Raw genomic sequence first — 25,147 nt, forward strand, 5'->3', positions numbered from 1 at the left:
ATGTTGCTAGAGCCACTAAACTAAGAACAAAGAAAGGATATAATCATAGCTTGGACTAATTTTAGCAGAAAGAGGGAATTATGAGACCTGAATTTTATTCTGTTTGCCTCTGCCAAAGAGTAGAAGATTTAGCCTAGTAAAAGTAGGATAAATGTATAATCTGAACAGAAGCTAAAGATGATTGAGGAGATAGTGAAAGAAACTTACAAGTTCCTCAGTGAATTCAGTCTTGAGCCACAGAAACAATCCTACCATGTCTCTGTGGAGAGTTGTAGTGAGACTGTAAAGGCATTGGTAGTAATTTTTGAGCAATCGTGACTAGCTGGAAAGTGTGAAAGAAAAGATATGAAAGGATGATATTTCAGTCTTTGAAAGGGCAAAAATAATAGAAAAATTTATGGACCTGTGAACTTGGAACTAGATCAAAACTTCAAATGGATTATTTAAAGAAGATCCTGTACATATTTGGAAAGGGAGGTAGTAATGACAAAATATCAGAATGCTAGACTAACATCAATTCCTTTATTGACTCAGACATTAGAATGACAGTTTAAGTGGACCCTATACACAGAGTATTTCAGAAATTCAGCAAAATGTTAAAGTCTCGTGGTAATGATACACACAAGATAAAAATCCATGAGCTAGATGATGGTGAAGTTTGATATTTCATATAAAAAGAACACACTCAGGTTAAATGTGGAGAAAGTCCAAGCACCATGACTCAAGCTTCAACCACTGCAAAAAAATGGGACCTGCTTTTTATGTATTTAGCACAATGATATACATGATTAACATACCACTTTTAATCATAATAACAAATTGAGAAAAAAATTCGAAATCCAAAAGAATTCTATACATTATCAGGATTATATTAACCCAACAAATGAGATAATAAATAACATGTATATGATATAAGATGTAATAAGATACATATATATATATCATATATCTCATATATATAGCAACATTCCATGATAAAAACTCTGGCTTACTTCTACTAGTCCTGTGAAAGAGACTAGGTTTCAGTTGACAAATAGAAATATTAACTGAATCACTAGAAAGAATCATTCCAAAAAGAAAATGCACAGATCTGCCACATTAATAGTAGGATTTTTATGCAAATCAACACAAAGATAGTCACAACTATGGGCTTGTCAAAGTGAATCTTGAATTCTGTGTATGTCTCTAACTCATTAGTTAAGGAAAAAAATAATGTTAGAGCACCAAAATTACACATTTATTGTATACCAAGGATTACGTTAGTCACCAGAGCAACCAATGTTATTTCATTTAATTTTTCTAATTAATTGAGGCATTTCTTCTTATTTTCTCACTACCATGGATAGACATCCAAAGTATGTTGAATAAAAGTCATGCGAGTGGACATTTTTGTTTTGCTCCTGATCTTAGAGGAAATGCTTTCAATTTTTCATCATTGAGTATGATGTTGGCTGTGGGTTTGCCATGTATGACTATAATTATTTTGAGGTAGGTTCGCTATATGGCCACTTCCTGGTGAGTTTTTGATCATAAATTGGTATTGGATTTTGTAAAAATATTTTTCTGCATCTATTGAAATGGTCACATAGTTTTTACTCTTCAGTTTGTTAATAAGGCGTATCACACTGATTGATTTGTGTGTATTGAAAATTCTTTTTATCCCATTTGATCATGGTGTATGATCCTTTTAATATATTGTTCAATTTAGTTTGCTAACATTTTGTTGAGGATTTTTGAGTCTATGTTCATCAATGATACTGGCCCATAATTTTATTTTTCATTATTTCTTTGTCTGGTTTTGGCATCAGGGTAATGGTGACTTCAGAGAATAAGCTTGGGAGTGTTCCTTCTTCTGCAATTATTTGAAAGAATTTCAGAAGGATCAGGAATAACACTTCTCTAAATGTACGATAGAATTCATGTGTGAAGCCATCTGGTCCTAGACTTTTATATGTTGGAAGTCTTTTAATCACAGTTTCAATTTCAGTACTTGTGATTGGTTTGTTCATATTTTCTATTTCTTTTTTGTTCGATATTGGGAAATTGTAACTATCTAAGAATTTTTCCATTCTTCAAGGTTGTCCATTTTATTGGCATACAGTAATAGTATTACATTGCTTGGAGTAGTCTCTAATGATGCTTTGTATTTCTGTGGTTGTAACTTCTCATTTTTCATTTTTAATATTAGGCCCTCTCCCTTTTTTTCTTAACAATGAGTCAGGCAAAAGTTTGTCAATTTTATTTTGTCAATGAACCAACTTTAAATTTCATTGATCTTTTCTATTGTTTTCTTCATCTCTATCTCATTTTTTGCCTTCTCTGAATCTTTATGATTTCTTAATTTCTACTAACTGGGCTTTCTTTGTTCTTCTTTCTCTAATTGATTTGGGCGTTATGTTAAGTTGTTTGAGATTTTTCTTTTTTCATGAGGTCAGGTTGTATTGCTATAAACTTCCTTCTTAGAACTACTTTTTCTGTGTCCCAGATGGTTTGGATCAGTGTGTTTTCACTTTCACTTGACTCTGAGTATTTTATTTTTATTTCCTCTTTTATTTCTTCAGTGATAATTTTTTGTTAATAGCATGTCATTTTGTCTCCACTGTTTAAATTTTTTACATTTTTTTCTTGTATTTCATATCTAGTTTCATAGTGTTGTTGTCAGAAAAAAAATATTTGCTGTGGTTTCAATTTTCTAAGCCTTAATTTGTGGTCTAGCATGTGATCTATTCTGTAGAATGTTCCATGTGCACTTGAGAAGAATGTGTATTCTACTGCTTTTGGATGTAATGTTCTAAGTCTATTTGGTCTACTGTGTCATTTAAGGCTTATATTTCCCTATTAATTTTCTGTCTACATAATCTGTTCATTGATTTAATCAGGGTATTAAAAGTTCCCCATTTAAATTCTGTTACTGTGGATTTCTCCTTTTATGGCTGTTACCATTTGCTTTGAGATACTCCTATGTTGGGTGCATATGTATTTATAATTGTTATAGCTTCTCAGATTGTTCCTTTGATCATTGTGTAATGTCATACTTGTCTCTTTTAACTGTCTTTATTTTAAAGTGAATTTTGTCTGATATGGGTATTCCTACTCCTGAAATTTCTTTGGATCTCTTCTTTCATGGAAGAGATCTCTTCTTTCTTTTCCCATCCCTTCAGTTTCAGTTATATGTGTCCCTAAGTCTGAATTGGGCCTCTAGTAGGTAGCATATATACATGTATCTTTTCAGCCAGTCTATGACATTCAGTTGGAGCATTTAATTCATTTACATTTAAAGTAATTATTGATATGTTCTTATTACTACTTGAAAGTTGTTTTAGATTTTTTTTTAAGGCCTGTTTTTCTTCCCTCCTTCTTGTGTTCTCTCCTCTTGTGGTTTGATGACTGTCTCAATGTTGTGTTTGAATTGCTTTTTATTTGTGTGTGTGTGAATCTATTGTATTTTTTTGTTTTTTGTTTGCATTTGCAATGAGATTTTGATATTTATATGTACAAGATTGTTTTAAAGTTGCTGGTTTCTTCATTTCACATGCCTTTCCAATATCCTGCCTTTGTACTCTCCTCTTCTTACATTTGCTGGTTTAGATATCCTATTTGTCTGTGGATGATGTCCTACCTTTACTATGTTTTCCCTTACTAGTGAACTTTCCCATTCATAATTTTCTTGTTTCTATTTGTGACCTTTTTTTTCCAACTAGAGATATTCCTTTAGCATTTGTTATAGAACTGGTTTAGTGGTGCTGAATTACCATAACTTTTGCTTGTCTACAAAGCTTTGATTTCTCCATTGAATCTGAATGGGAGACTCGCTGGATAGTGTATTCTTTGTTATAAGTTTTCCCTTTCATAACTTTGAATATATCATGTCATTCCCTTCTGGCCTGCAGAGTTTCTGCTGAAAAATCAGCTGATAACCTTATGGAGATTCCCTTACATATTATTTATTTCTTTCCTTTAATATTTTCTCTTTATCTTTACTTTTGGTCATTTGATTAATATGTGTCTCTGTGTGTTCCTCCTTGGGTTTATCCTATATGGGACTCTGTGCTTCCTGGACTTAGTGTTTCTTTCCCATGTAAGGGAAATTTTTGTCTATTATCTCTTCAAATATTTTCTCCAGCTCTTTCTTTCTCTCCTCACTTTTGGGGATTCCTATAGTGCAAATGTTGGAGCATTTAATGTTGTCCCAGATATCTCATAGACTGTCTTTATTTCTTCTCATTCTTTTTTCTTTATGCTATTTTACATGACATCCACAAATCTGTCTTCAAGCTTACTAATTTTTCTGCCTCATTTATTCTGCTATTGATCCTTCTATTTCATATTTAATTTCAGTTATTGTATTATTTATCTCTGTTCTTTAATTCTTCTAGCTCTGTGTTAAACATTTCTTATAATTTCTCATATTTTGCCTCCATATTTTTTCTGATATCTTGGATCATCCTTACTATCATCACTATGAATTCTTTTTCATGCAGTGTGTTTATCTCCACTTCACTTATTCTTCTGTGTTTTTTTTTTTTCCTTGTTCTTTCATCTGGAACATATTTCTTTGCTGTATCATTTTATCTAACTTCCTCTGTTTGTGGTCTCCTTTCCACAGGCTTCAGGTTGATAGCCCCTCTTGTTTCTGGTTTCTGCCCCCTGGTGAGTGAATTTGATCCAGGGTCTTGTTCAGGCTTCCTGGTGGGAGGGATTGGTTCCAGTCTACTTGTGGGTAGGGCTGGGTCCTATCCCTCTCGTGGGCAGTGCCATGTGGAGACTGTGTTTAGTAGAAGCTGTGTACTCAGTACAACTTCACACAGCCTGTCTGAGATGGGTGGGGCTGTGTTCCAGCCCTATTGGTTGTTTGGCCTGAGGCTTCCCAGCACCAGAGCATGCAGACTGTTGGGTAGGGTCAGGTTTTGCTTCTAAAATGGAAGTCTCCAAGAGAGCTTGCACCAATTATTATTAACCAAGGCTTCCATCTCTGGTTTCCTTCCTCCACAGTTAGCCCCAGCTGACACCCGCCCCCCTGCCTTTTCAGGAGGCTCTCTAAGACCCAAAGGTAGCTCTGGTCTAGATTCTTATGGAGTCACTGCTTTGCCCTGGGAACCACTGCATATTAAACCTTGTGTGCCCACTCTAAGAATGGAGGCTCTTTTTCCCCCAGTCCTGTAGAATTCCTGCACTCCAGCCCCTCTGGCCTTCAAAGCCAAATGCTCTGGGTCTTCTCCTCCTGATACCAGATGCCCAGGCTGGGGAAACTGACACAGGGCTGAGAAATCTCACTCCTGTGGGAGGGCCTCTGTGATACAGTTATTTTCTAGTTTATCTGTAGCCTTTCTGGCAGGTATGGGATCAGGTTATATCATAAACGTTCCCTTCCTACTATCTCCTTGTGGCTTCCTTGTGTGGAGAATATCTTTTTTGGTACTTTCTAGTCTTTTATATCAATGACCGTCCATCCGTTAGTTGTGATTTTGGCATTTTCATGAGGAGGTGAGCTCAAGTCCTTCTACTCTGCTAACTTGTCTCCTTCTGTCTCTAAGTATTTTTTATTTCCTCTTTGATTTCTTCAGTGATCCATTGGTTGTTTAGTAACATAGTGTTTAGCCTCTGCATGTTTGGTTTTTTACAGTTTTTTTGTTTTGTTTGTTTGTTTGTTTTTAGGGCCATACCTGCAGCATGTGGCTATGTTTTCAGGTTAGGGGTTGAATAGGAGCTACAGCTGTCGGCTGATGTCACAGACACATTAATGTGGCATCTGAGCTGCATCTGTGACCTACACCACAGCTCATGGCAATGCCAGATCCCTGACCCACTGAGCAAGGCCAGGAGTTGGACTCATATCCTCATGGATACTAGTTGGTTCCTTTCCACTGTGCCACAACAGGAACTCCATGTTTTTCTTGTAATTGATTCCTAATCCCTTAATATTGTGGTTGGAAAAGATGTGTGATATGATTTCAGTTTTCTCAAATTTAACAAGGCTTGATTTGTCTCCTAAGATGTGATCTATCAGGGAGTGTGTTCCATGTTCACTTGTGAAGACTGCATTCTGGTGCTTTTGGATAGAATGTTTTATAAAAATTATTTTAGTTTTATACCAAACAAACCAAATCTCAAATTGATTAATAAATTTGGTCAAGTAAACAAAGTTGTAAGTGGAGGGAGTGAGATTTAACAAGTCTGTCAAACTCCAAATTTTTCTAACTTAGAGTTCCTGAAATAAAACTCTTATGCCCTTAATAAAGAAACTCAAACCACAGAAGGTATTGCTTCTATAACCTATTATAACCAACCTCTTAGCATTTCTTACTATCACTGTGACTATTGTTAGAGAGTAATAATTCTCCTAGTCTGAATTAGAGTATTTTTTTCCCCTACATAGTTCTCTTTTCTCTTCCACATAGCTACCCCCCCATTTTCCATCCTGCTTAAGGGTGTGCATAAATGCTAAAATATTATTTGTAGCAGATAAAACTCTAAGACAAATGCATTATGTCCTCAACTGTTTCCAATTCACTAAGATTCATCTCTAAAAGTTAATGAATATCCTCATTTTATCACATGATTTCTTAAGTAAGCTTATTCTATTTATTTTGATTATCAAACAAATTGATAAACTGCTATAGATTCCTTCACATTATGTAATTTCAAATATTTTCACCAAATGATGTCTTGGCATTCTTTTTGTAACATTGTGTGTTTACATACATATACAGAAGTTATTTTAAAGTTGTTTTTAAGTTGTGATTTCTTGGGTCTTAACAGGATCATTGTAGTACAAAATCCAAGTGAAAGTGACAATACTGAGAATTCTGCAAGTCTAAATGTCTAATCTCCAGGACAGACCTTTATGTTGATAAAGACAACTGAGAACCATTTAAGTGGCTAGCCAATAATAATAGAAATAAACAGGTTGTTTTAGTGTCTACTGGCTGTAAAAAGCATATAATATCTATAACAGAAGACATTCATTTTATTCACATGAGTTTTCTTGACTCAAAAGACCACAGGCTCAAAGAAGTTTACTGAATTTACATTTGTCCTCAGTCTACAACACTCCTACAATCCTTTGAGGTTATTCATTTAACTAGATATTTCTTCACTGAAGACCCTGAGGCATTTAAACAACAGCATTTGTTGCCTGGCTGCCTCAAGAGTAATACATTTCAAAATGCATTTTTAAATTCTGCTGCTTGGTAATAATACCTTAGAGAGTGTCCATGTATTTACACCATGTTTAGAGATGTTCTTTTACTTTGACATGGTAGAGAATCTAATTCACTATTTAACTGGTGCATATTAAGCTACTACTGAAATGTTCAACTGTTACATTAATAAGTATGTCCAAAGTTTTGAGAGTATAGTTTACTGACTTGTAGCCACCAGTAGACTTAGAATATTTTATAGCTTCTAAGTTCTCACAGAGGCAGTGGCTTCATAAACCAGAAAATAACTCAGCTATCAAAGTCCTAATCCTCAGAGGATTCAATTTTGAATAGAAAGTTTGTGTTATTCACTGAAGAAAAGAATTGTTAAATTCTTAAGTATAACATGAAAATGGAATAATTTTCCAGACTTTAAGCATGTACTGTGTTTTCGTTGCTGTGGCCTATGATGTTTTATTTATTAATGATTTATATTTATGAACTAAAGTAAGATAACTCTAATCTGTTAAATATGAATTTAAGAATTTTTTTCTTCAGTTTGTGAAAAGATATAGCCAAAGAAGCATCTCATATTGGTTTATGTTAAAAAGAAGAGACAAAAAAATACTATGAAAATTTGTAATGATTCTCTGTTGAAAATAGATTGTGATTATTTTTCAATCCTTACATATTTCATGCATTCTTATGTAAATTGCTTTACTCAATATAAATAGTAATGCTGACTTATTACAAATTGTGTTTTACTTAAATTGCTCAGTTAACTATATCTGCTGTATTTAGAAGTGCTGTCATTGACACCACATAGGGACCAATATGCAATGTTTGCTGTGGTTGCACTACTGCCATATGTTAGCAGCTGTTACTGCAGACTTGGAAACTAATGTAAACAAAAGTCTAGCTTTAGTTGTTTAAAATGTGAAAATTATTACAATGTATTAATGATGAGAGTATAAATCTAGAATTATGTATAAATTTTTTCACATATATAAATACATACATACACGCACATACATACATATAGTTGCCACTTACTGTTGATTAATGATACCAAAAAAAACCCAGATAATTGATGTTATTATTCATCAATGCTTAATCTGAGCACTTACTTCTAAGAGAACCTCTATGAGGTAGATATTTTTATTATCCATTTTATAGATTAAAAGTCTGAAGTTAAGAGTTTAAGGAATTTTTTCATAATCAGGTAGCAGGTAAATGAGAGTCAGGATGGAAAACAAGGTTATTGAATTTAGCACTCCTGTCCCACAATACCCACTCATTTTATTGTAACAGAGCATTTCTCATTTAAGTATTCATGTATTTAATCAAATATTTTTGAAGAATATTAAAAAATATGTGTGTATAATGTGTAAAATAGCTATAGCAAGAAAAAAAACCTTATGAAAAATGATTTAAACTCTGTGAAAAATGGGATAATTTAGAATAAGTCTATAAATAAGATACTACAAAATCAAATCTTCTAAATAAAGCTGTGTCACAATTTCACCTAATACATTAATTCAGAAAAATAGTATTTATTTGGTACCTCATGAGATACTTTGGGAACAAACTGAGGATAAATCAGACACCAGCACTAACTTCAAAAATCTTATTATAATAGGAGGAAAATGGAATTCCTGTTGTGGATGAGTGGATTAAGGACCCAATGTTGTCTCTGTGAGGATGTTGGGTTTGATCACTGGCCTCGTTCAGTGGGTTAAGGATGTGGTACTGCTGCAAGCTGCAGTGTAGGTCATAGGTGTGGCTCAGATCCATTGTTGCTGTGGCATAGGCCCAGCTGCAGCTCTGATTAAACCCCTACACTGGGAACTTCCATATACTTTGGGTGTGGCTGTAAAAGAAAAAATAAAATAAAATATAAAAGATAATGTATTACACAAAGGATAAGAGCAGAATAAAATAATGAAATGCTAGAAGAAAAGTATAAATAAAACAAATTCTATGGGAATTCGAGCAGAATAGACATCTACTTGGGGGATGAAGAACAATTTCATTAGAGAAAGCAAAAAAGTACCACTTGAGCTAGATGTTATTATGAACCTATCAAATTGGAAGGGAAAGAATGGCCAAAAAGAAGGAGACAATATTTCAATTTAATAATATGTGTTAAGTGGCTAGGGGCTGGAAGGCTGAACTGTGAACTTTCCTCTTTTTTAGTGGGAAAGCCTATCAAGATATTTTTGCAGGAAACTAACACATTCAGAACTGTACATCAGGGCAGCAGTGCATAACAAGGACCAGTGTTGAGTATGCCTAAATCATACCTAGTAAGATTGCCACTGTTGTATTCCACATATTATATAGCCTAGACTTCTAATTTAATGGCAGATGTTATATTGTGTAGATGCTTACACACCTGTCTGGTAGACAACAAAAGTATTCTTTTATTATCATCTAGAGCAGAGATCAGGAAACTAGGGTTTATGGGCCAAATCTAGCCTGCTATGCTTATTCCTTTATGTATTTTCTATGGCCGGTTTTACTCTACAATTGTAGATTTAAGTCATTGCCACAAAGACCATGTGACTATACCAAAGTCTCAATCAAGAGTGGAAAAATGGATTTTGATAGAATCAGAAAGCATTATGAAATAATAGTTTCAAGAAAATTCTGAGAACACACTTCTTTGTATAAATGAAAATATCTCCATGTGTTTGATATATATCACATTGTTTCATTGATTTAATTTATCTGAATATCACCCATAGGCATATAAGTTATTTATCACTGTGCCTACCTGTGATCTAACCTATAAAGTGTTCTTGAACTCTATTTGCATATTTGTTTAACTTTAGTATATCTTAGTCCCCTGATTTAATTTTTTCTTGTTTTCCTGTGCTATTTATTCTTTTATAGTGTGATATAAATGTAGATATAATTATGAAAATGGGCTTATATCTGTGGATATGATAATGGTAATGAATATGTGTATAAATATATACATATCTTTTATACTTGAACTCGTAATATGTAAGAGATTAGAGATACTTTTCAAGACAATGAGTCACAATTAGCTCATCTCAGGCAACTCCCCATCTAAAAGATCGCATTCCTTCCTTAGGCACAGAACCTAAGAACAGTGTTTTGCTTATTTTAGAGATTATATTAATTTCCTAGGACTGTTATAGTTAATTAAAATAGAATTGATGGTTTAAAACAACAGACATCCATTCCATTTCTGTCCCTTTCAGTTCAGGCTGTCAGTGTTTCCACTGGTATAAAAGTCTCAACACCCTGTTTGTCTTCTATGAGTTTTGAGAAGATCCATGCCATTGGACATCACAACAGAGCCTTTGTGGATAATTCTATCTTTATCCCTGTATTCCGCTGAGATGATTGTTGGATCCCTAAGTCACATGCCTAAGCACATGCTTAATTGCTACCTTAATAAATGGTTATTCAGCTGCACATGTGGCCCTCTTCCTTGGGTATGCTATCTGGATGGGCTGAAAATTTTCCAAATCATTAAATGTGGTTCCTTTTAACTGAGAAGTTCATTCTTTAACTTAGCCCTTTCCTCTCATAATATACTATAAACAGCAAGGAGAAATCACGCTATATCTTCTAAACTTGATTTAGAAATCTCCTCAGCTGAATGTCTAAATTAATTGCTTTCGGGTATTATTTTCCAGAGTTCAATAGCAGAAAACAATCCAGCCAAGTTTCCTGCTACTTTATGACAAGGATGTCCTTTCCTCCAGTTTCCAATTGCATGTTTCTCATTTCCATGTGAGACATAGCCAGAAAAGCCATTAATGTTCATGTTTCTAGCAACATTTTAATTTATGGTAATATATGTATTCTCTAAGATGGTAGTAACTTTTTGTATAGTTTTGTTCATTATTTGAGTCCTCACTAGAATCACTTTTCATGTCCATATTTTTACCAACAATCCCTTCAAGTCTGTTCATGTTTTATTATCATGTGCCTCCAAACACTTCTAGCATCTGTGAATTACCTTAAAGAGAACATACTCTTTGTTCAAATGAAAAATCTCCATGTGTTTAATATAGTCACATCCATGTTTAAGTATTTGGTACAGTAGCACTCAACTTCCCAGCACAAAAATCTGAATTTGTTTCCTAAGATAAATTTGGAGGCTTAAAAAACCAAAAATCTTTGTCTCGAGGTTCTGGAACCCAGAGGTTCAAATCAGGTTGTCAGCAAGACCATGCTCCTTCAGAAGCTTGTGGAGGTGGGGCAGGGAGATGAATTCTTCCTCTGCTTTTCCCAGTTTCTGTTAATTACCAACAATCTTTGTTGTTCCAGTGTTTGCATCCATTTTTTGTTTTATTTTTTAATTACAGTATAGTTAATTTACATTGTTACAGATGTATAGCAAAGTGATTCAGTTACACATACATCTATTCTTTTTCAGATTCTTCTGCATTATGGATTATTGTACAGATATTACATATAATTCTCTGTGCTATGCAGTAGGTCCTTATTGTTTGTCTATTTTATATGTAGTGGTATATATCTGTAAATCCCAGATTCCAAAATTAGCCTTCTCATCCCCTTCCCCTTTTGTAACCATAAGTTTATTTTCTATGTCTGTGAATCTTTTTCTAAGTTCATTTGTTTATTTGTATCATTTTTTACATTCCACATGTAAGTGATATCCTATGACATTTCTCTTTCTCTGTCTTACTTCACTTACTATGATCTCTAAATTTATCCTTGATGCTACATATGGTAATATTTCATTATTTGTTATGGTTGAGTAACATTCCATTGTATGTATATCATATCTTTTTTATCCATTCATCTCTCAATGAGCATTTAGGTGGTTTCCATGTCTTGGCTATTGTAAATAGTGGTGCTATGAACATGGGGGTGCATGTACATTTTGGAGTTGGAATTTTCTTCAGATTTATGCTCAGGAGTGGAATTGCTGGATCATATTGTGACTATTTTTAGATTTTTTAAGGAATCGCCATAGTATTTTCCATAGAGGCTGCACCAATTTAGAGTCCCACCAGCAGTGTAGGAATGTTCCTTTTTTCCTCATCCTTCCCAGCATCTATTTTTGTAGACTTTTTGATAATGTCCAATCTAACTGGTCTAGAATAATATCTCTTTGTAGTTTTGATTTACATTTCTCTGACAATCAGTGGTGTTACGCATCTTTTCATCTGCTTGTTAGCCATCTGTATGTCTTCTTTGGAGAAATGACTATTTAGATCTTCCACACATTTTTATGGGGTTATTTGTTTGTTTTTATATTAAGCTATATGTGTTTTTATATATTTTGAAAATTAATTCGTTGTTGGTCAAATCATTAGAAAATATTTTCTACCATTCTGTAGTTTGTATTTTCTTTTTGCTTATGGTTTCCTTTGCTGCAAAAAAGATTTTAAGTTTTATTAGGCCCCATTTGTTTGTTTTTGTTTCCATTAATCCAGGGCATGGATCAAAAAAAAAAAAAGCATTGCTGTGATTTATGTTTAAGATTGTTCTGCCTGTGTCATCTTCTAGGAGTTTTATAGTATCTGTTCTTAAATTTAGGTCTTTAATCCATTTTGAGTTTACTTTTGTATATGTTGTTAGGGAATGTTCTAATTTGGTTCTTTTACACATAGCTGTCCAGTTTTTCCAGAACCAATTATTGAAGGGGCTGTCTTTTCTCCATTGTATGTTCTTTCCTCCTTTGTCATAGATTAACTGACTTTAAGTACATGAGTTCATATCTGGGCTTTCTGTCCTATTCCATTGACTCATTTCTGTTTTTGTATCAGTATTATACTATTTTGATTACTGTAGCTTTGTAGCATAGTCTGAAGTCAAGGAGTCTGAGTCCTCCAGCTCCATTTTTCTTTCTCAAGACTGCTTTGGCTATTCAGGGTCTTATGTTTTTCCAAAAATTTTTAAAATTTCTTTTTCCAGTTCTGTGAGAAATGTCATTGGCAATTTGATAGAAATAAATTTAATCTGTAGATTATCTTGGGTAGTATGGTTACTTTAACAATATTTGATTCTTTCAACCCAAGAACACAGTATATCTTTCGATCTGTTTATATCATCTTATATTTCTTTCACCAGTGTCTTAGAGTTTTCAGAGTTCAGGTCTTTTGCCTCCATAGGTAGGTTTATTCCTAGGTATTTTTTTTTTTTTTTTTTGATATGATGGTAAACGGGATTGTTTCCTTAAATTCTCTTTCTGACATTTTGTTGTTTCTTTCCTCCTTCTTTTTTTTGGGGGGGCCACATTAGTGGCATATGGAAGTTCCCACACTAGAGGTCAAATCTGAGTTACAACCACCAACCTACACCACAGCCACAGCAATGCTAGATCCAAGCCACATCTGTGACCTACACTGTAGCTTGTGGCAATGGCAATGCTAGATCCTTTAACCCACTGAGTGAGGCCAGGGAACGTACCCACATCCTCATGGATACTGGTTGGTTTATTAACCCACTTAGCCACAGTGGAAACCTGTTTTGTTGTTTCTTTGTCTCCATTTTACAGGGACTTTTCCTTGTGTGTTTGTCTGTGTCTAAATTTCCCTTCTCTTAGAGGGATAGTATTAATCTTGGATTTAGGGTCTATTGTAATCTTAAAACTTGATTGCATTTGTCAAGACCTCATTTCCAAATAACATCACATTCATAGGTTCCAAGTGGACTTATTTACAGGGGCACTATTCAATTCAATATAGAGATTAATTAAAGTGTATTGAGAAACTCATGGAAATTCCTTTTGTAATGACCTAAATCTAAAACCTTTAACTTTCCCAGAAAAAGGAATAAGAAAACTCTTGTTAACATTCATTCCCTTTTGAAAAAAAGACAAGTCAGGCTTTATGTAAATCATTAATCATATTTGAGTATTCTCTTTCATGGAATCTCTGGTCTGGAACCTCTTATCATGTGAAATAGAAAAAAGAAAACCATTTTTAATGAATAAATTCTCAGGAGAATTGACATCAGCAACAAAAACCTAAATTCAATCTGAACTGGGAGGCCATTTATGCCTCTGAGAGTATCAATTACCTTTTAGACACCAGCTTAATCAAACCAAACAAAGGAATACAAAGAATCCCAATCTCTTTTCCTCTCCTAAGCCATTCTATGCAGAGGTTGCTTGGCTTCAAGGACTGGCAACCTGTGCCAAAGGTCTCTGTGTAAACATCAGGTTTTGTTTTGGGTCTATATGACAACAGATCTCCTTGCTTTCCAGGTGATTATCTTGGCACCCAGACATGAGCTGCCTTCATCAGTCACAAATGAAACTCCAACAACTGGACTTCACATTCACTAAATGGAGACTTTCTGAAGGGAAAAGAATTGGCACATGATATGCCAGCAGGTCGCCAATACTCTCATTTTATTTCTGTGCATCTTTTTATGCTATTCCATTATAATGTATGACTAGTCACCCAGAGACTATGCTTCCCTTTCAGTACATTCTACCCCAAAGCAAATCTAATGCTATCATACTACATACAATATAAAACTTGGGTCTCCTAATGCAACAATAAATTAGTAAAAACAGAAAGAACTGTTTATAGTTATTAGGATACCATTCATCCATTTAGGTATTTATTCATTTTTAAATTAAAATTGCCTGCCTACTACATGCCAGTTATCTTTACATATGAAGATGATAAGAATCTGATTTCATTGTTCTTAAAATTTAGTTTTAGTAAAATAACAATTTTCTTCTACAAGATTTTTAATGGTTTTGCTCTTGGACATAAAACACTAACAGAGAGCTTAATTAACCTACCTTGTGCAGAGACATTGTGCATGCAAAGGGTTTCTGGAAAATTATCATAGACAAACCTCTTGTATACATTTTCAGTGAAAAATTCAGGAAGTCCTTCATAGAATAAAAAATTCACCTTTGTAGTGTTAATAGTAAGTATAATTTCAAATTTCAGAAGGGTCTACTATATTGCCTAATTTAATGGAAATTTTCACCCAGAGTAGATAAATCATCACCCTGCATTTCAAAAAATAAAAAGAAAAATTAAAATAAAAAAATATGTTCAATAATAATAGTAATAAAAAGAACTGTCTTCCGAGTAACTTCTATATGCAAATTCATTAATTTTCTTTTACTTATTATGCTATTGTGATTTTGTGTCATATGCCATGCTAATTTGTTCCCATAATTTAAAAAACCAAAACAAATTAAACTGGTGAACAAATACACGATTTACTAATTAGCATCATAACAATTATCATAATATGGCAAGGAAAACCATACGGAAGTAATATATAATCTTAATTTATTATCAGTGTGAAGAAAGCATAACTGGCACTAATCCCCTGCAAAAAGATCTTCTATAGAGATGTCTGAACCTATCAGATCTTTGTTCCTGCTTCATTAACACCCATAAAGATCTGTGCTTAAACAATACTGCTATCTTACTCAGTATGGTTAAAGAAAATCCTTAAGAAAAAGGAGAAAAGGAGAAATCAAAATTTAAAGGACACCTATTCAAAAATTTCACCTTAATTTCATTAATTAACTTTCTATATAATGTAATTATAAATCTAAATATCTGCTTCCTTTGGGGTGGGGAGGGAGTGCTTGAATTGTTACCTTTAAAGCACAGTCCATCTGTTACACATCCATGCACAAATCCTTAGAGCTAAATCATTTCGTTTACACACTTCTGAACAAATAACAGTGTAATCTCTTCCATTTCAGTTTGCAAAATGTGGCTGCTTTTCTGTCTATGACAGTGTATTATAGGTTACATAGCAAAGACAAAAGGAAAAGTAGAGGATATAAAATATGGACCCTAATTCAGAACTTCAGGTGAATGAATACGAAAATGTAATTCCATATCTTCCTTTTTATTTGTTAAAGTCGTCATACAAAACAAGGAACTTTAATGGCAATAGAATTGAATCCTAAGAGTAAAGTGAATCTGTATTATTTTAATTTAGCCTATCTGCTACTGAGGGGCCATGATGTCCTCCAGTTATGTTTGTAGTTCAAGATTTCAAATTTCTAACCAGCAGAGTTTTTTAAAATATGTTTTTCTATTATTATATTTTAAATAGTCATTCAGAATAGTTCTTGTTTTTCATTAAAATATTGCCACTTTATTTCTACAACTAATTTGGTTTCTAAAATGTTTCTTTACTGTGAAAACTTTATTTTAATAAGCAAGACTACTTGATATTAATGTTTTGAAATAATAGATAAATGGAGGTAGAAAGTTGATTTTTTTCATATTAAATGATATAATTTTCCTTAATATTTGGATTTTCTTGTTGCTATATTTTTATGTAATAGCTATCTATATATACGGATAATTTTCTAAAATCCTTATCCAAGTTATAGTTTTTGCTATAAAGCTCATGTATATTATTTTAAAATTAATTCCTATTTGCAATAATACCTATTTTGGAGTTATTATTAAAATTCTTATATTTATTTTTCTATAGTTATTATTTTTATTATATTTACTGTTATTTGTTTGTTTGTTTGTTTTGCTTTTTAGGGCCACACCCAGAGCATACGAAGGTTCCCAGGCTAGGCTAGGGGTCTAATCAGAGTTATAGCTGCCAGCCTACACCACAGCCACAGCAATGCCAGATCCAAGCCGAGTCTGCAACCTACACCACAGCTTATGGCAACACTGGATCCTTAACTCTTCGAGCAAGGCCAGGGATCACACCCACAACTTCATGATTCCTAGTCAGATTCGTTTCCACTGTGCCACAATGGGAACTCCTTTACTTGTTATTTCTGATGTGGAAAATACAATTATTTCTATTACCTAATATTCAACAAAATTACTACTTTTAATTATAAAGTTTTTCTATTGTTTCATGTACATATGTAAACAATCATAGATATGGCAATATTAATATTTTTCTTATTTTCTTATTCTTATATTATTTAGTTTTTTTGCTTGTCTTATTGAATTGGTGAGGCCTCCAGGGAAATACTGAATAATTATTCAATTTATGAATATAAATCAATGGTATTGACTATATTTGCCTGTTTCTTGATTTTACAAGTAATGATTTTTATACTTCCTCATAGAATATGATGTTTCCTATAAATTTGGGGCTGATATTATTTATAAGGTTATGGAACTTCTCTCTTTGTCTTAATTTGCTATTTTTCTCATGAATGGATGTTAAATTTTATCAGGGTTATTTACTGTATCTGTTCATTTAATCATTTTTCCCAACTTTTTAATGTTAATGCAGTACATTACAATGTAGTCAATAATTTTTTCTAATCTTAACCACATTTGGCTATCGTTTTAAAGATGCATTTCAGAAAGACTGCAGCCCATCACTATGTTATCTACTTGGATTGATGTCTACAATTAGTTTTGATCTTCTAAGTGATTTCCCTTTGTGTAGGTTTCATTATTAGTTAATTAAAATGTGTTCTAATATTTTGTATATTTTATAACTAAACAGTGAGTGGATATCTAGAAATTATATTTCTATAAAATTAATATCCTTGCCTTGTTTTCTTATAAAATCATCCTTGAATTTATTGTCTAGCTATGTCTTTTTAAATCCATCTTAACTCTCCCAACTCTTCTTCCCAAGACACTTTGCACATCCCCAAATTTTAATAACCAGTAATCAAGTGTGGGAAATAGAGTATATCATGAAAAAGAAGAGATATGTTTAATAAGAGAGAAGCATTTCTAATCACTAAAAAATGTCATTTGACTCAGCTGAGGCTACAATTCATTTGTTTAGTTATACTGCTAATAAAGTGAAAAAAAGACATATTGGGGTAGTCATTGATGAAGACCAAACATTAGGTTTTTCTGCACTTTAATAAAGAGCTAAAACCAAGTTTATGAATTTGGCATAACTTTAAGTTCAAAATTTTATATGTAGTTCAAATTATTTTTAAAACTCATTTTGAAGTGCAGTATTTTAACATTTTGACTATTGTTGGAATTTAAAAAAGAATTCAGCTATCTACACTGAATAGCAAATCTCTTATCTTAGTCACAAGAGGACAGGAATTGTAGTTTAATATTATACCCCAAATTTTTTAGAGTATATTTTAATAAATAAAACTAAGTGGTATATTTAAATATAAGACATTTGGAGAATACTACCTAACAAATCCAAATTTTCAAAATCTTCCTATTATATATAGGTCTATTTGTAATGTCATAAATGTTTGTGAATCTGAGAGGAAACATCTATTAAATAGTCATTTAAGGGAGTGTTTAATCTCATTAGTCCAAAAGGAAACATAAATGCTGAGCTGAATATATATCAACATAATTGCAAATCTAAAGGCATATTTGAGAAATGTATATTGAAAATATTTTAGGACTTCCTGTAGTGGCTCAGCAGTTAATGAAACTGACAAGCATCCATGAGGATGACTCGCTCAGTGGGTTAAGGATCCCGCATTGCCGTGAGTTGTGGTGTAGGTCATAGACATGGCTCAGATACTGCATTGCTGTGGCTCTGGCATAGGCTGACGGCAGCTCTCATTAGACCCCTAACCTGGGATACATATTTGCAAAAGACTAAAAATTTTCAGTTATAGAAACATAATTAGCAAATTTTAAATGATATTTCCTTTGAATTTTCCAAGAAATTTTTTTAAGTGCTTTGCCTTGCTTATAGTTTATACTCATATAATATATATGGTATCACATCACAAGAGGCAGTAATAACAACCGCTCCAACCTCTACTGAAAATTCCAAACACAGTTGGCTAACTAGAAATAAAACAGGAAAATTTTATTTCACTGCACTCATCCTGATTTATTTTCTTTTCCTTTGAGGTGTGCGTCTTCAATTCATACTAACTCAAGTCTTCCCAGAATGTCCCGGCATTGACTTTCCTTTTAGAAACTAACTTTTGTGTAGTCCTAAATCATACATATTTTTGCAAAGATTGTCCCCATCAAAATATACAAGCTGTGCCATTTATTATTTCAGAGCACAAATATTTTGTTAGTATTATTCAAGTTCAGGATGATGGTGTCATAATATAAGCAAACATAATTCCTTCTGTCCTAGAGTCTGATAAAGTCATTTGAGCTACTTATCAGTGAATCATAATAAGCCAATGTATTCCATGTCAGAGTTTATCTGTATGTTTTTAAAGTACACTTGTAATTAGCCTAATATTTATTGACTTCAATGCAGTGTGCCAGTGACTTTGCTAGGTGCCTTGAAAAACTATCTCATTTATTGTTTATATCTGGAGGAAGAGTAATCTCCATTTAGCAGATGATAAAACTAAGTGTCTAAAGGTTAATTGCTTTGTTAAAGGTTGCACAGGCACTAAGCAGTAAAACTGTTACTCAGTCCAGTTCTTTTCTGATCTTCTGATTCCAAAGTTAACCTTCTTTATGCCCTCCCTCCTGGCTTGTGCTATAACACAAAAAGTGAGATAGCAGATGAATCTCAAACATGGCCTGGAAGGAAAATATATAACTATACTTCCTATTATCCTCCCATAAATTTCATTGCCTTCCAGAAATGGTTGAAACTTTTAGGTCAACATCCTCTTTTACTTCCTTGGAAACTAAACCTAGAAAGTTATGTCTTTCTCAGCTTCCAAAAAAGCTACCACACAGACAGACTCAAAAGTAAGCTTCTGTTCTCCTGACATGCTGGGCTGTAAAAGCTACAGGGCTATAATGAAATCACGCCTCTGGTGGGATGATTTTCATCTTAGGAGGAAATATGCCTCTGTCATGGTGAATACTCTTTCTTCAAAAAATATAACCCCTTCTAAATTAAGTATGACAGGCCGTTAGACTCAGGGACAATTCATGTGCTTTGAAATATATTTTCTTAAGTGCCTGATTATATATTTAATAATAACCATTTATGTGTTTAAATAAACTCCCCTTGGGGAATTGCTGGAGAAGAAGCTGGAGGAGACCTGGAAACTTGAGTTCAGTGACTAAAAAAGATTTTGCTTCACTCTTTCCTAAATAAGTGCTCCAAGGTAAGGAACTTAACGTAATAAAAAAGGAGAGTATTGTTATGCCAAGGAAAAGATAAAGCAGGAAGCTCAGAATTAAACAAAATTTCCTTAATATTCAATAAAATCTGTCCTTCTTTTGTTATGTTTAGTATTTTAATGAGGAATTAATGATCAAAATTAAATTATTTTAAGGTTGGTTAAGCAGAGGCACTTAATAAAGTTTGCTCATGGTAGAAGGATAATAAATGCGAAGCTATATCTCTTGTCATAGTGCAGTTTCAAGAGGTGATTGAATTTTTCATGACTGCAGACCCCACTGTCTTTTCCACAGAGAATCGCTAAAAAGCATATCATTATTTTCTATAGTCTTCTATATCTGCTATGTCTACATGATGCCAAAGTTTTAAAATGTGAAGAGTTTAAGTTGATTTTTAGTTTGTATAGTCCAAACAACTGGCATGGATCATATTTTATTCTTTTGTTTGACTGTACTGACCAGTGACACCATCTTGGACACTTTATTTTTTATTTTTCAGGGTCATACTCATGGCATATGGAAGTTCCCAGGCTATGGATTTAATTGGAGCTGTAGCTGCTGGTCTACACCACAGCTCATGGCAACACCAGATCTTTAACCGACTGAGCAAGGCCAGGGATCGAACCCTCATCCTCATGGATACCAGTCGGGTTCATTACTGCTAAGCCACAATGGGAACTCCATCCTGGCCACTTTACACACAAGTAAAATATTTAAACACTTGGAAAATAAGGTTCCATGCAACATATATAAATAAAGGTATATCCTATAAATATCTATTTTCTCATGGTTTTTTTTCCTGGTAAACACTTCTACTAATGCCCACAGTATATGACATGAAGTCACTGTAATTTATTATCATTTTGTGATCACTGAGTACAAGTTGGTATTACTAAGAATAGTAATAGCATTTAATGAAAGCTATTTGTAGCAGTTAGGGATGCATTTAGCACCCTATAATACACACACATGTACACACACAAATTCATCTAAATACATTAATAGTGTTTTCCCCTATTATTTAATGATAAATTCAGAGGAAGGCAGTTCAGGGCTGGCTTAGTTGTGTTGTGATGTCTTCTCTGTCATAGGTAACTTCCATTTTTATTCAGCATCTTCAGAGGATGCATGTCAGAAGGTGATTACTCTACTTCCAGATTTGCATCACCATTCTAGGAAAGGTTAAAAGAAGAGGAAACAATAGCAAATGTTCATGAAATGGTACATTCCCACTTTTTTTTTTTTTTTGAGGTGTTTTCCTAAAGCTCTGTCTCATAAATAACATCTCATTGGCAACAAGTGCTAAAGAAGTCAATTGTGTTTTAGTGGGTACTTCTACTGAAATTGAGATTCTTAACTTAAAAGAAGAGAGAATAGATATTGGGTAAGTAGTTACACATCTCTGCCGCAATGTTTTATCATTCTGCTGCTCAATGGTAACAATACTTAATACATCCAAAATAATATAATGAGTGAAAATAAGTCTAGGTATATATTCTTTCCAATTCTCCCCAAAAGAGCATATATTTATTAACTAACTAAACTACACTTTTTAAATAATGAAATACAAAAGAAGCATATCATCTTATGAATAGATGTTAAATGTTGAGAGAATAGAGAAACACGTATGAATAGAAAAGTGGGAAGTATATATGGCCAACAAAATATTTTGGATTCTATGTTATATTTTTTAATAAAAAGGGAATAGCACTTGAGCTCAGTAAATTTATAATATAACCCACACTGAGCTTAAGAGACAAACTTTGTTACACTACAGTACTGCAGTGATTAAATCTCTAAAGTATCATGGGAATGAGAGGGCTTTGGTGAAGAAATCTACGCTTATCAACAGGACCAAGAGGATGATGAGAGGATAAGCCATTTAAGCAGAAAACACAAAATATTAAACTAATACCCCTTAGCTAGAGAGGGAGCATCTCCTGTCTACAACAAGGTCATGATGATGAAAACAATGAATTCCCATAGTTCCAAAAAAGAGCAATGATTATAAGTGAATATCAGAAGAGTTTGAACACTTTTAATTAATTGCAGTTATTTAACCATGACAGGTAATGCTATAACTGACTTTTACGTATAATTGATCAGTGGCAGATCACCACAGTGAGTATTTTTCTGAAAACAAATCTTGCATAGCTGCCTCATATTTTGAAAAGTCAGCAGATCTATAGCGGACTCAACTTCTCTAGGCAATTTTAATCACCTCCTGCCTTTGAACCAACATAAATTTCCTTCTAAGGCAGAAATCAACCCAAACTCTTCTTAGCAGGTAACAGAATTTCAGAATAAATACTCCTCAAAATCCCTGTATAGATTCAACTGGTTTCCAAAGCAGATCTTTTCCAAGATATAGGAGGGCTTTTGCTTTCTTTCTGTTCTTTCTGTAGTTCTGTTCTTCATCAGAGTGGTAGAGATGATCAGGGATGTTTAGTTTTCCTTTGTATTTTTGAATATTTGGTGTTTTCCCAATTTCTCTTAGTTTATATTTGTCTATTTTATTAAGTTAAAATAAACTTTGATTTATTAACATTTATATATTTTTTCTGTCGCATTCATTTTTTCTTTTATCTATTATACCCTATCTTGTCTTCCCTTTTGATTTACTTTGTGTTTTCTCTATTTTATTGAGCCACTAATATGTTCATACTTACATTCTGTAATTTTCACTAATGAAGTATTTAAAGCTTTATTTTTTTTTTCTGTCCCCTCCTTTAAATGTATACTGTTGGTATGAATTGTTTGTTATTATGCAACTTCTACAATTTCGGTTTGCATTGTCCCTACCGTTCAGAAGTTTTTTTTTTTAAGAGAAAATTTCCAAATTTCCAGGTTAAAAGTCCTTTTTGAGTTTTTATTAATTTTTAGTTCTTACATTTTTATCAGAGTGTAACTTTACTGCAACGTGGAATTTAATAATGTTGTTTCAAAAATAATATATAGGCAAGTTTTTTGTCAGTGTTCTATGTGTGCCTGAGCAGAAAATATATTCTTTGTTACAGGTTTAATATTGGAGACATCACCTTAAAATCTGCTTTAGGGTTATGTTGTCAGTGACTCTATGTCTTCATTGTTTGGTTCACATGACCTCTTTTAACTGCGGGTGGTTTGGGCTCCTCTTATTGTGTTTCTGTATATTTATTTTTGGATCTCCTGTAGTTTCTGTTTAAATGAGTTGAATCCATTAACATTTAATTATGATTTATTTATTTTGTTCTAACTCTGGCATTTTATAATTATATTTATTGTTTGTATATCTGCATTGTATTGCTCTTTTATATGGCTTAATCCCTTACCTTTCTTTTTAATCTTTACTGATGTTAAGACTGATTTTATTATTAAATATTATTTTTTAGGTTATTTTGGGGTTTTGCTTTTGTTTTTTTTTTTTTTAGGTTCTCTAATGGCATGTATTATAGAATCTCTTTGCCCTGAACTATGTATGAATGTCCTTTTATCTAATTTTTATACTTTTCTCTATTTCATCATCATGCTTCTTTTCGTTTTCAAGTATCTCCTTAATGCCATCCATTAAATTTTAAATGAGTATGGTCTCCATTTGGCGGCTTGTAATTTACTCATCATTTTTAAGATGTATTTTTTTCTGAGTTTGGTTGTTTCATATCTTTCTTTTTTTTTAATAAATTTATGCCCTTGAATCAGGTTTTTGAATTCATGATTCAAGACACTCCTTACATTTCAAAATTACTGTTTACTATATTTTATCCAGGTGAGAATGTGGTGATGCACTTTTCTTCTGTTTTGTATTTTTGGTTGGTGGAAGACTTTGAAACATTTTTATTCCAGTTTTCTAGGATTTTTTCTTTCTAAAGCCTCATATAAATGTTGTCTTTCATTTAAGTTTATTTCCTAATTTTATTTCCTTATTGATACACTATAAGAGTTGTGCCCAGTCATAGAAAAATGCATGAGGGTCTAACTGGATTTCTAAGTTCCAGACTAGTCTCTTCTATTGGCACAGGAAGGTGTAGCTTAGTTATGGTGCTATTTTACTTGATGAGGGAGAATACACAGAATAATAGTTCCCCAAATATGACCACATCATAATTCCCAGAATCTGTGTTGCCCTACCTGGCAAAAGAGAATTTGTGTTTAAATTAAGACCTTGCGATGAGTAGATTATCCTGAGTGGACCCAGTGTAATTACAATAGTTCATATAAAGAGGGACAGGGGAAGAATCAGAGACAAAAAGAAATGTGATGATGGAAGCAATTTTTTTTAAGAGCCACATCTGCTGCATATGGAAGTTCCCAGTCTAGGGGTCGAATCAGAGCTGTAGCCGCCAGCCCACAACACAGCCACAGCACCGCAAGATCCAAGCCGCGTCTGCTACCTACATCACAGCTCACAGCAATGCCAGATCCTTACCCCATGAGCAAGATCACGGATCGAACTTGTGTCTTCAGATTCATTTCTGCTGAGCCTCAACAGGAACTCTGGAAGCAAATTTTTGAGCGATGAGCTTTTAAGATGAAGGAAGGGGCCACAAGGCAAGGCCACAGGCAGCTACTAGATGCTTAAAAAGGCAAGAAACAGATGCTTCCCAAAGCTTCCAGAAGAAATCAGTCCTGTGATTCCCTAGAGTAACACCTTGACTCTCAGCTAGAGAAACTGATTTCAGTCTTGTGGCCTCCCAAACTGTGAAAGAAAAGATTTGTGTTGTTGTAAGCTACTGAGTTAAAGTACTTTGTTACAGCACCAAATAGTGGGAAATTCATAAAGGGTGTGATTTACAAACTTGTAATGTGCTTATGTTTCAGCGATATAACTAATTTTCCTGCTTGCTTCTTTTTCTTTACCTCCACATCTCCGAGGCACACTTCCTCCTTCTTAGCCCCTTATTCTACAGAAGTGGTGCCTTCCCAGCATTGTGCCCTTGGGCCCTCTAACCTTTCAACCTTCTTCCTTTTGACCTCTCAAGGGCTATTATTCTGCTCTATCTGACATCAGATTAATTCTCAGGATTTACACATTCAGTGTGGGATCTTTCTAAG

At 33.4% G+C, this 25,147-nt stretch overlaps 1 protein-coding gene and 1 long non-coding RNA gene across 4 annotated transcripts in view; one reads left to right on the forward strand and one right to left on the reverse strand.

The window, feature by feature from the left end:
* LOC102158358 (uncharacterized) overlaps positions 1–16,389 on the forward strand; it is a 166,919-nt gene extending 150,530 nt beyond the window's left edge. Inside the window, exon 7 of one of the 2 annotated variants that reach the window (XR_014812610.1) lies at positions 14,359–16,389. This is a non-coding gene — a long non-coding RNA (uncharacterized LOC102158358). The remainder of the gene's footprint in view (positions 1–14,358) is intronic. The other variant, XR_002346685.2, reaches the window with a different exon arrangement.
* LOC110262110 (uncharacterized) overlaps positions 1–25,147 on the reverse strand; it is a 476,065-nt gene that overhangs the window by 34,101 nt on the left and 416,817 nt on the right. The window lies entirely within an intron of this gene.

Source organism: Sus scrofa, chromosome 8, assembly GCF_054392235.1.
Source record: "Sus scrofa isolate SSC_HxYL_T2T_F1_AM1 chromosome 8, Sscrofa_HxYL_maternal_Yorkshire_Landrace_v2.0, whole genome shotgun sequence".
Lineage (NCBI taxonomy): Eukaryota > Metazoa > Chordata > Mammalia > Artiodactyla > Suidae > Sus > Sus scrofa.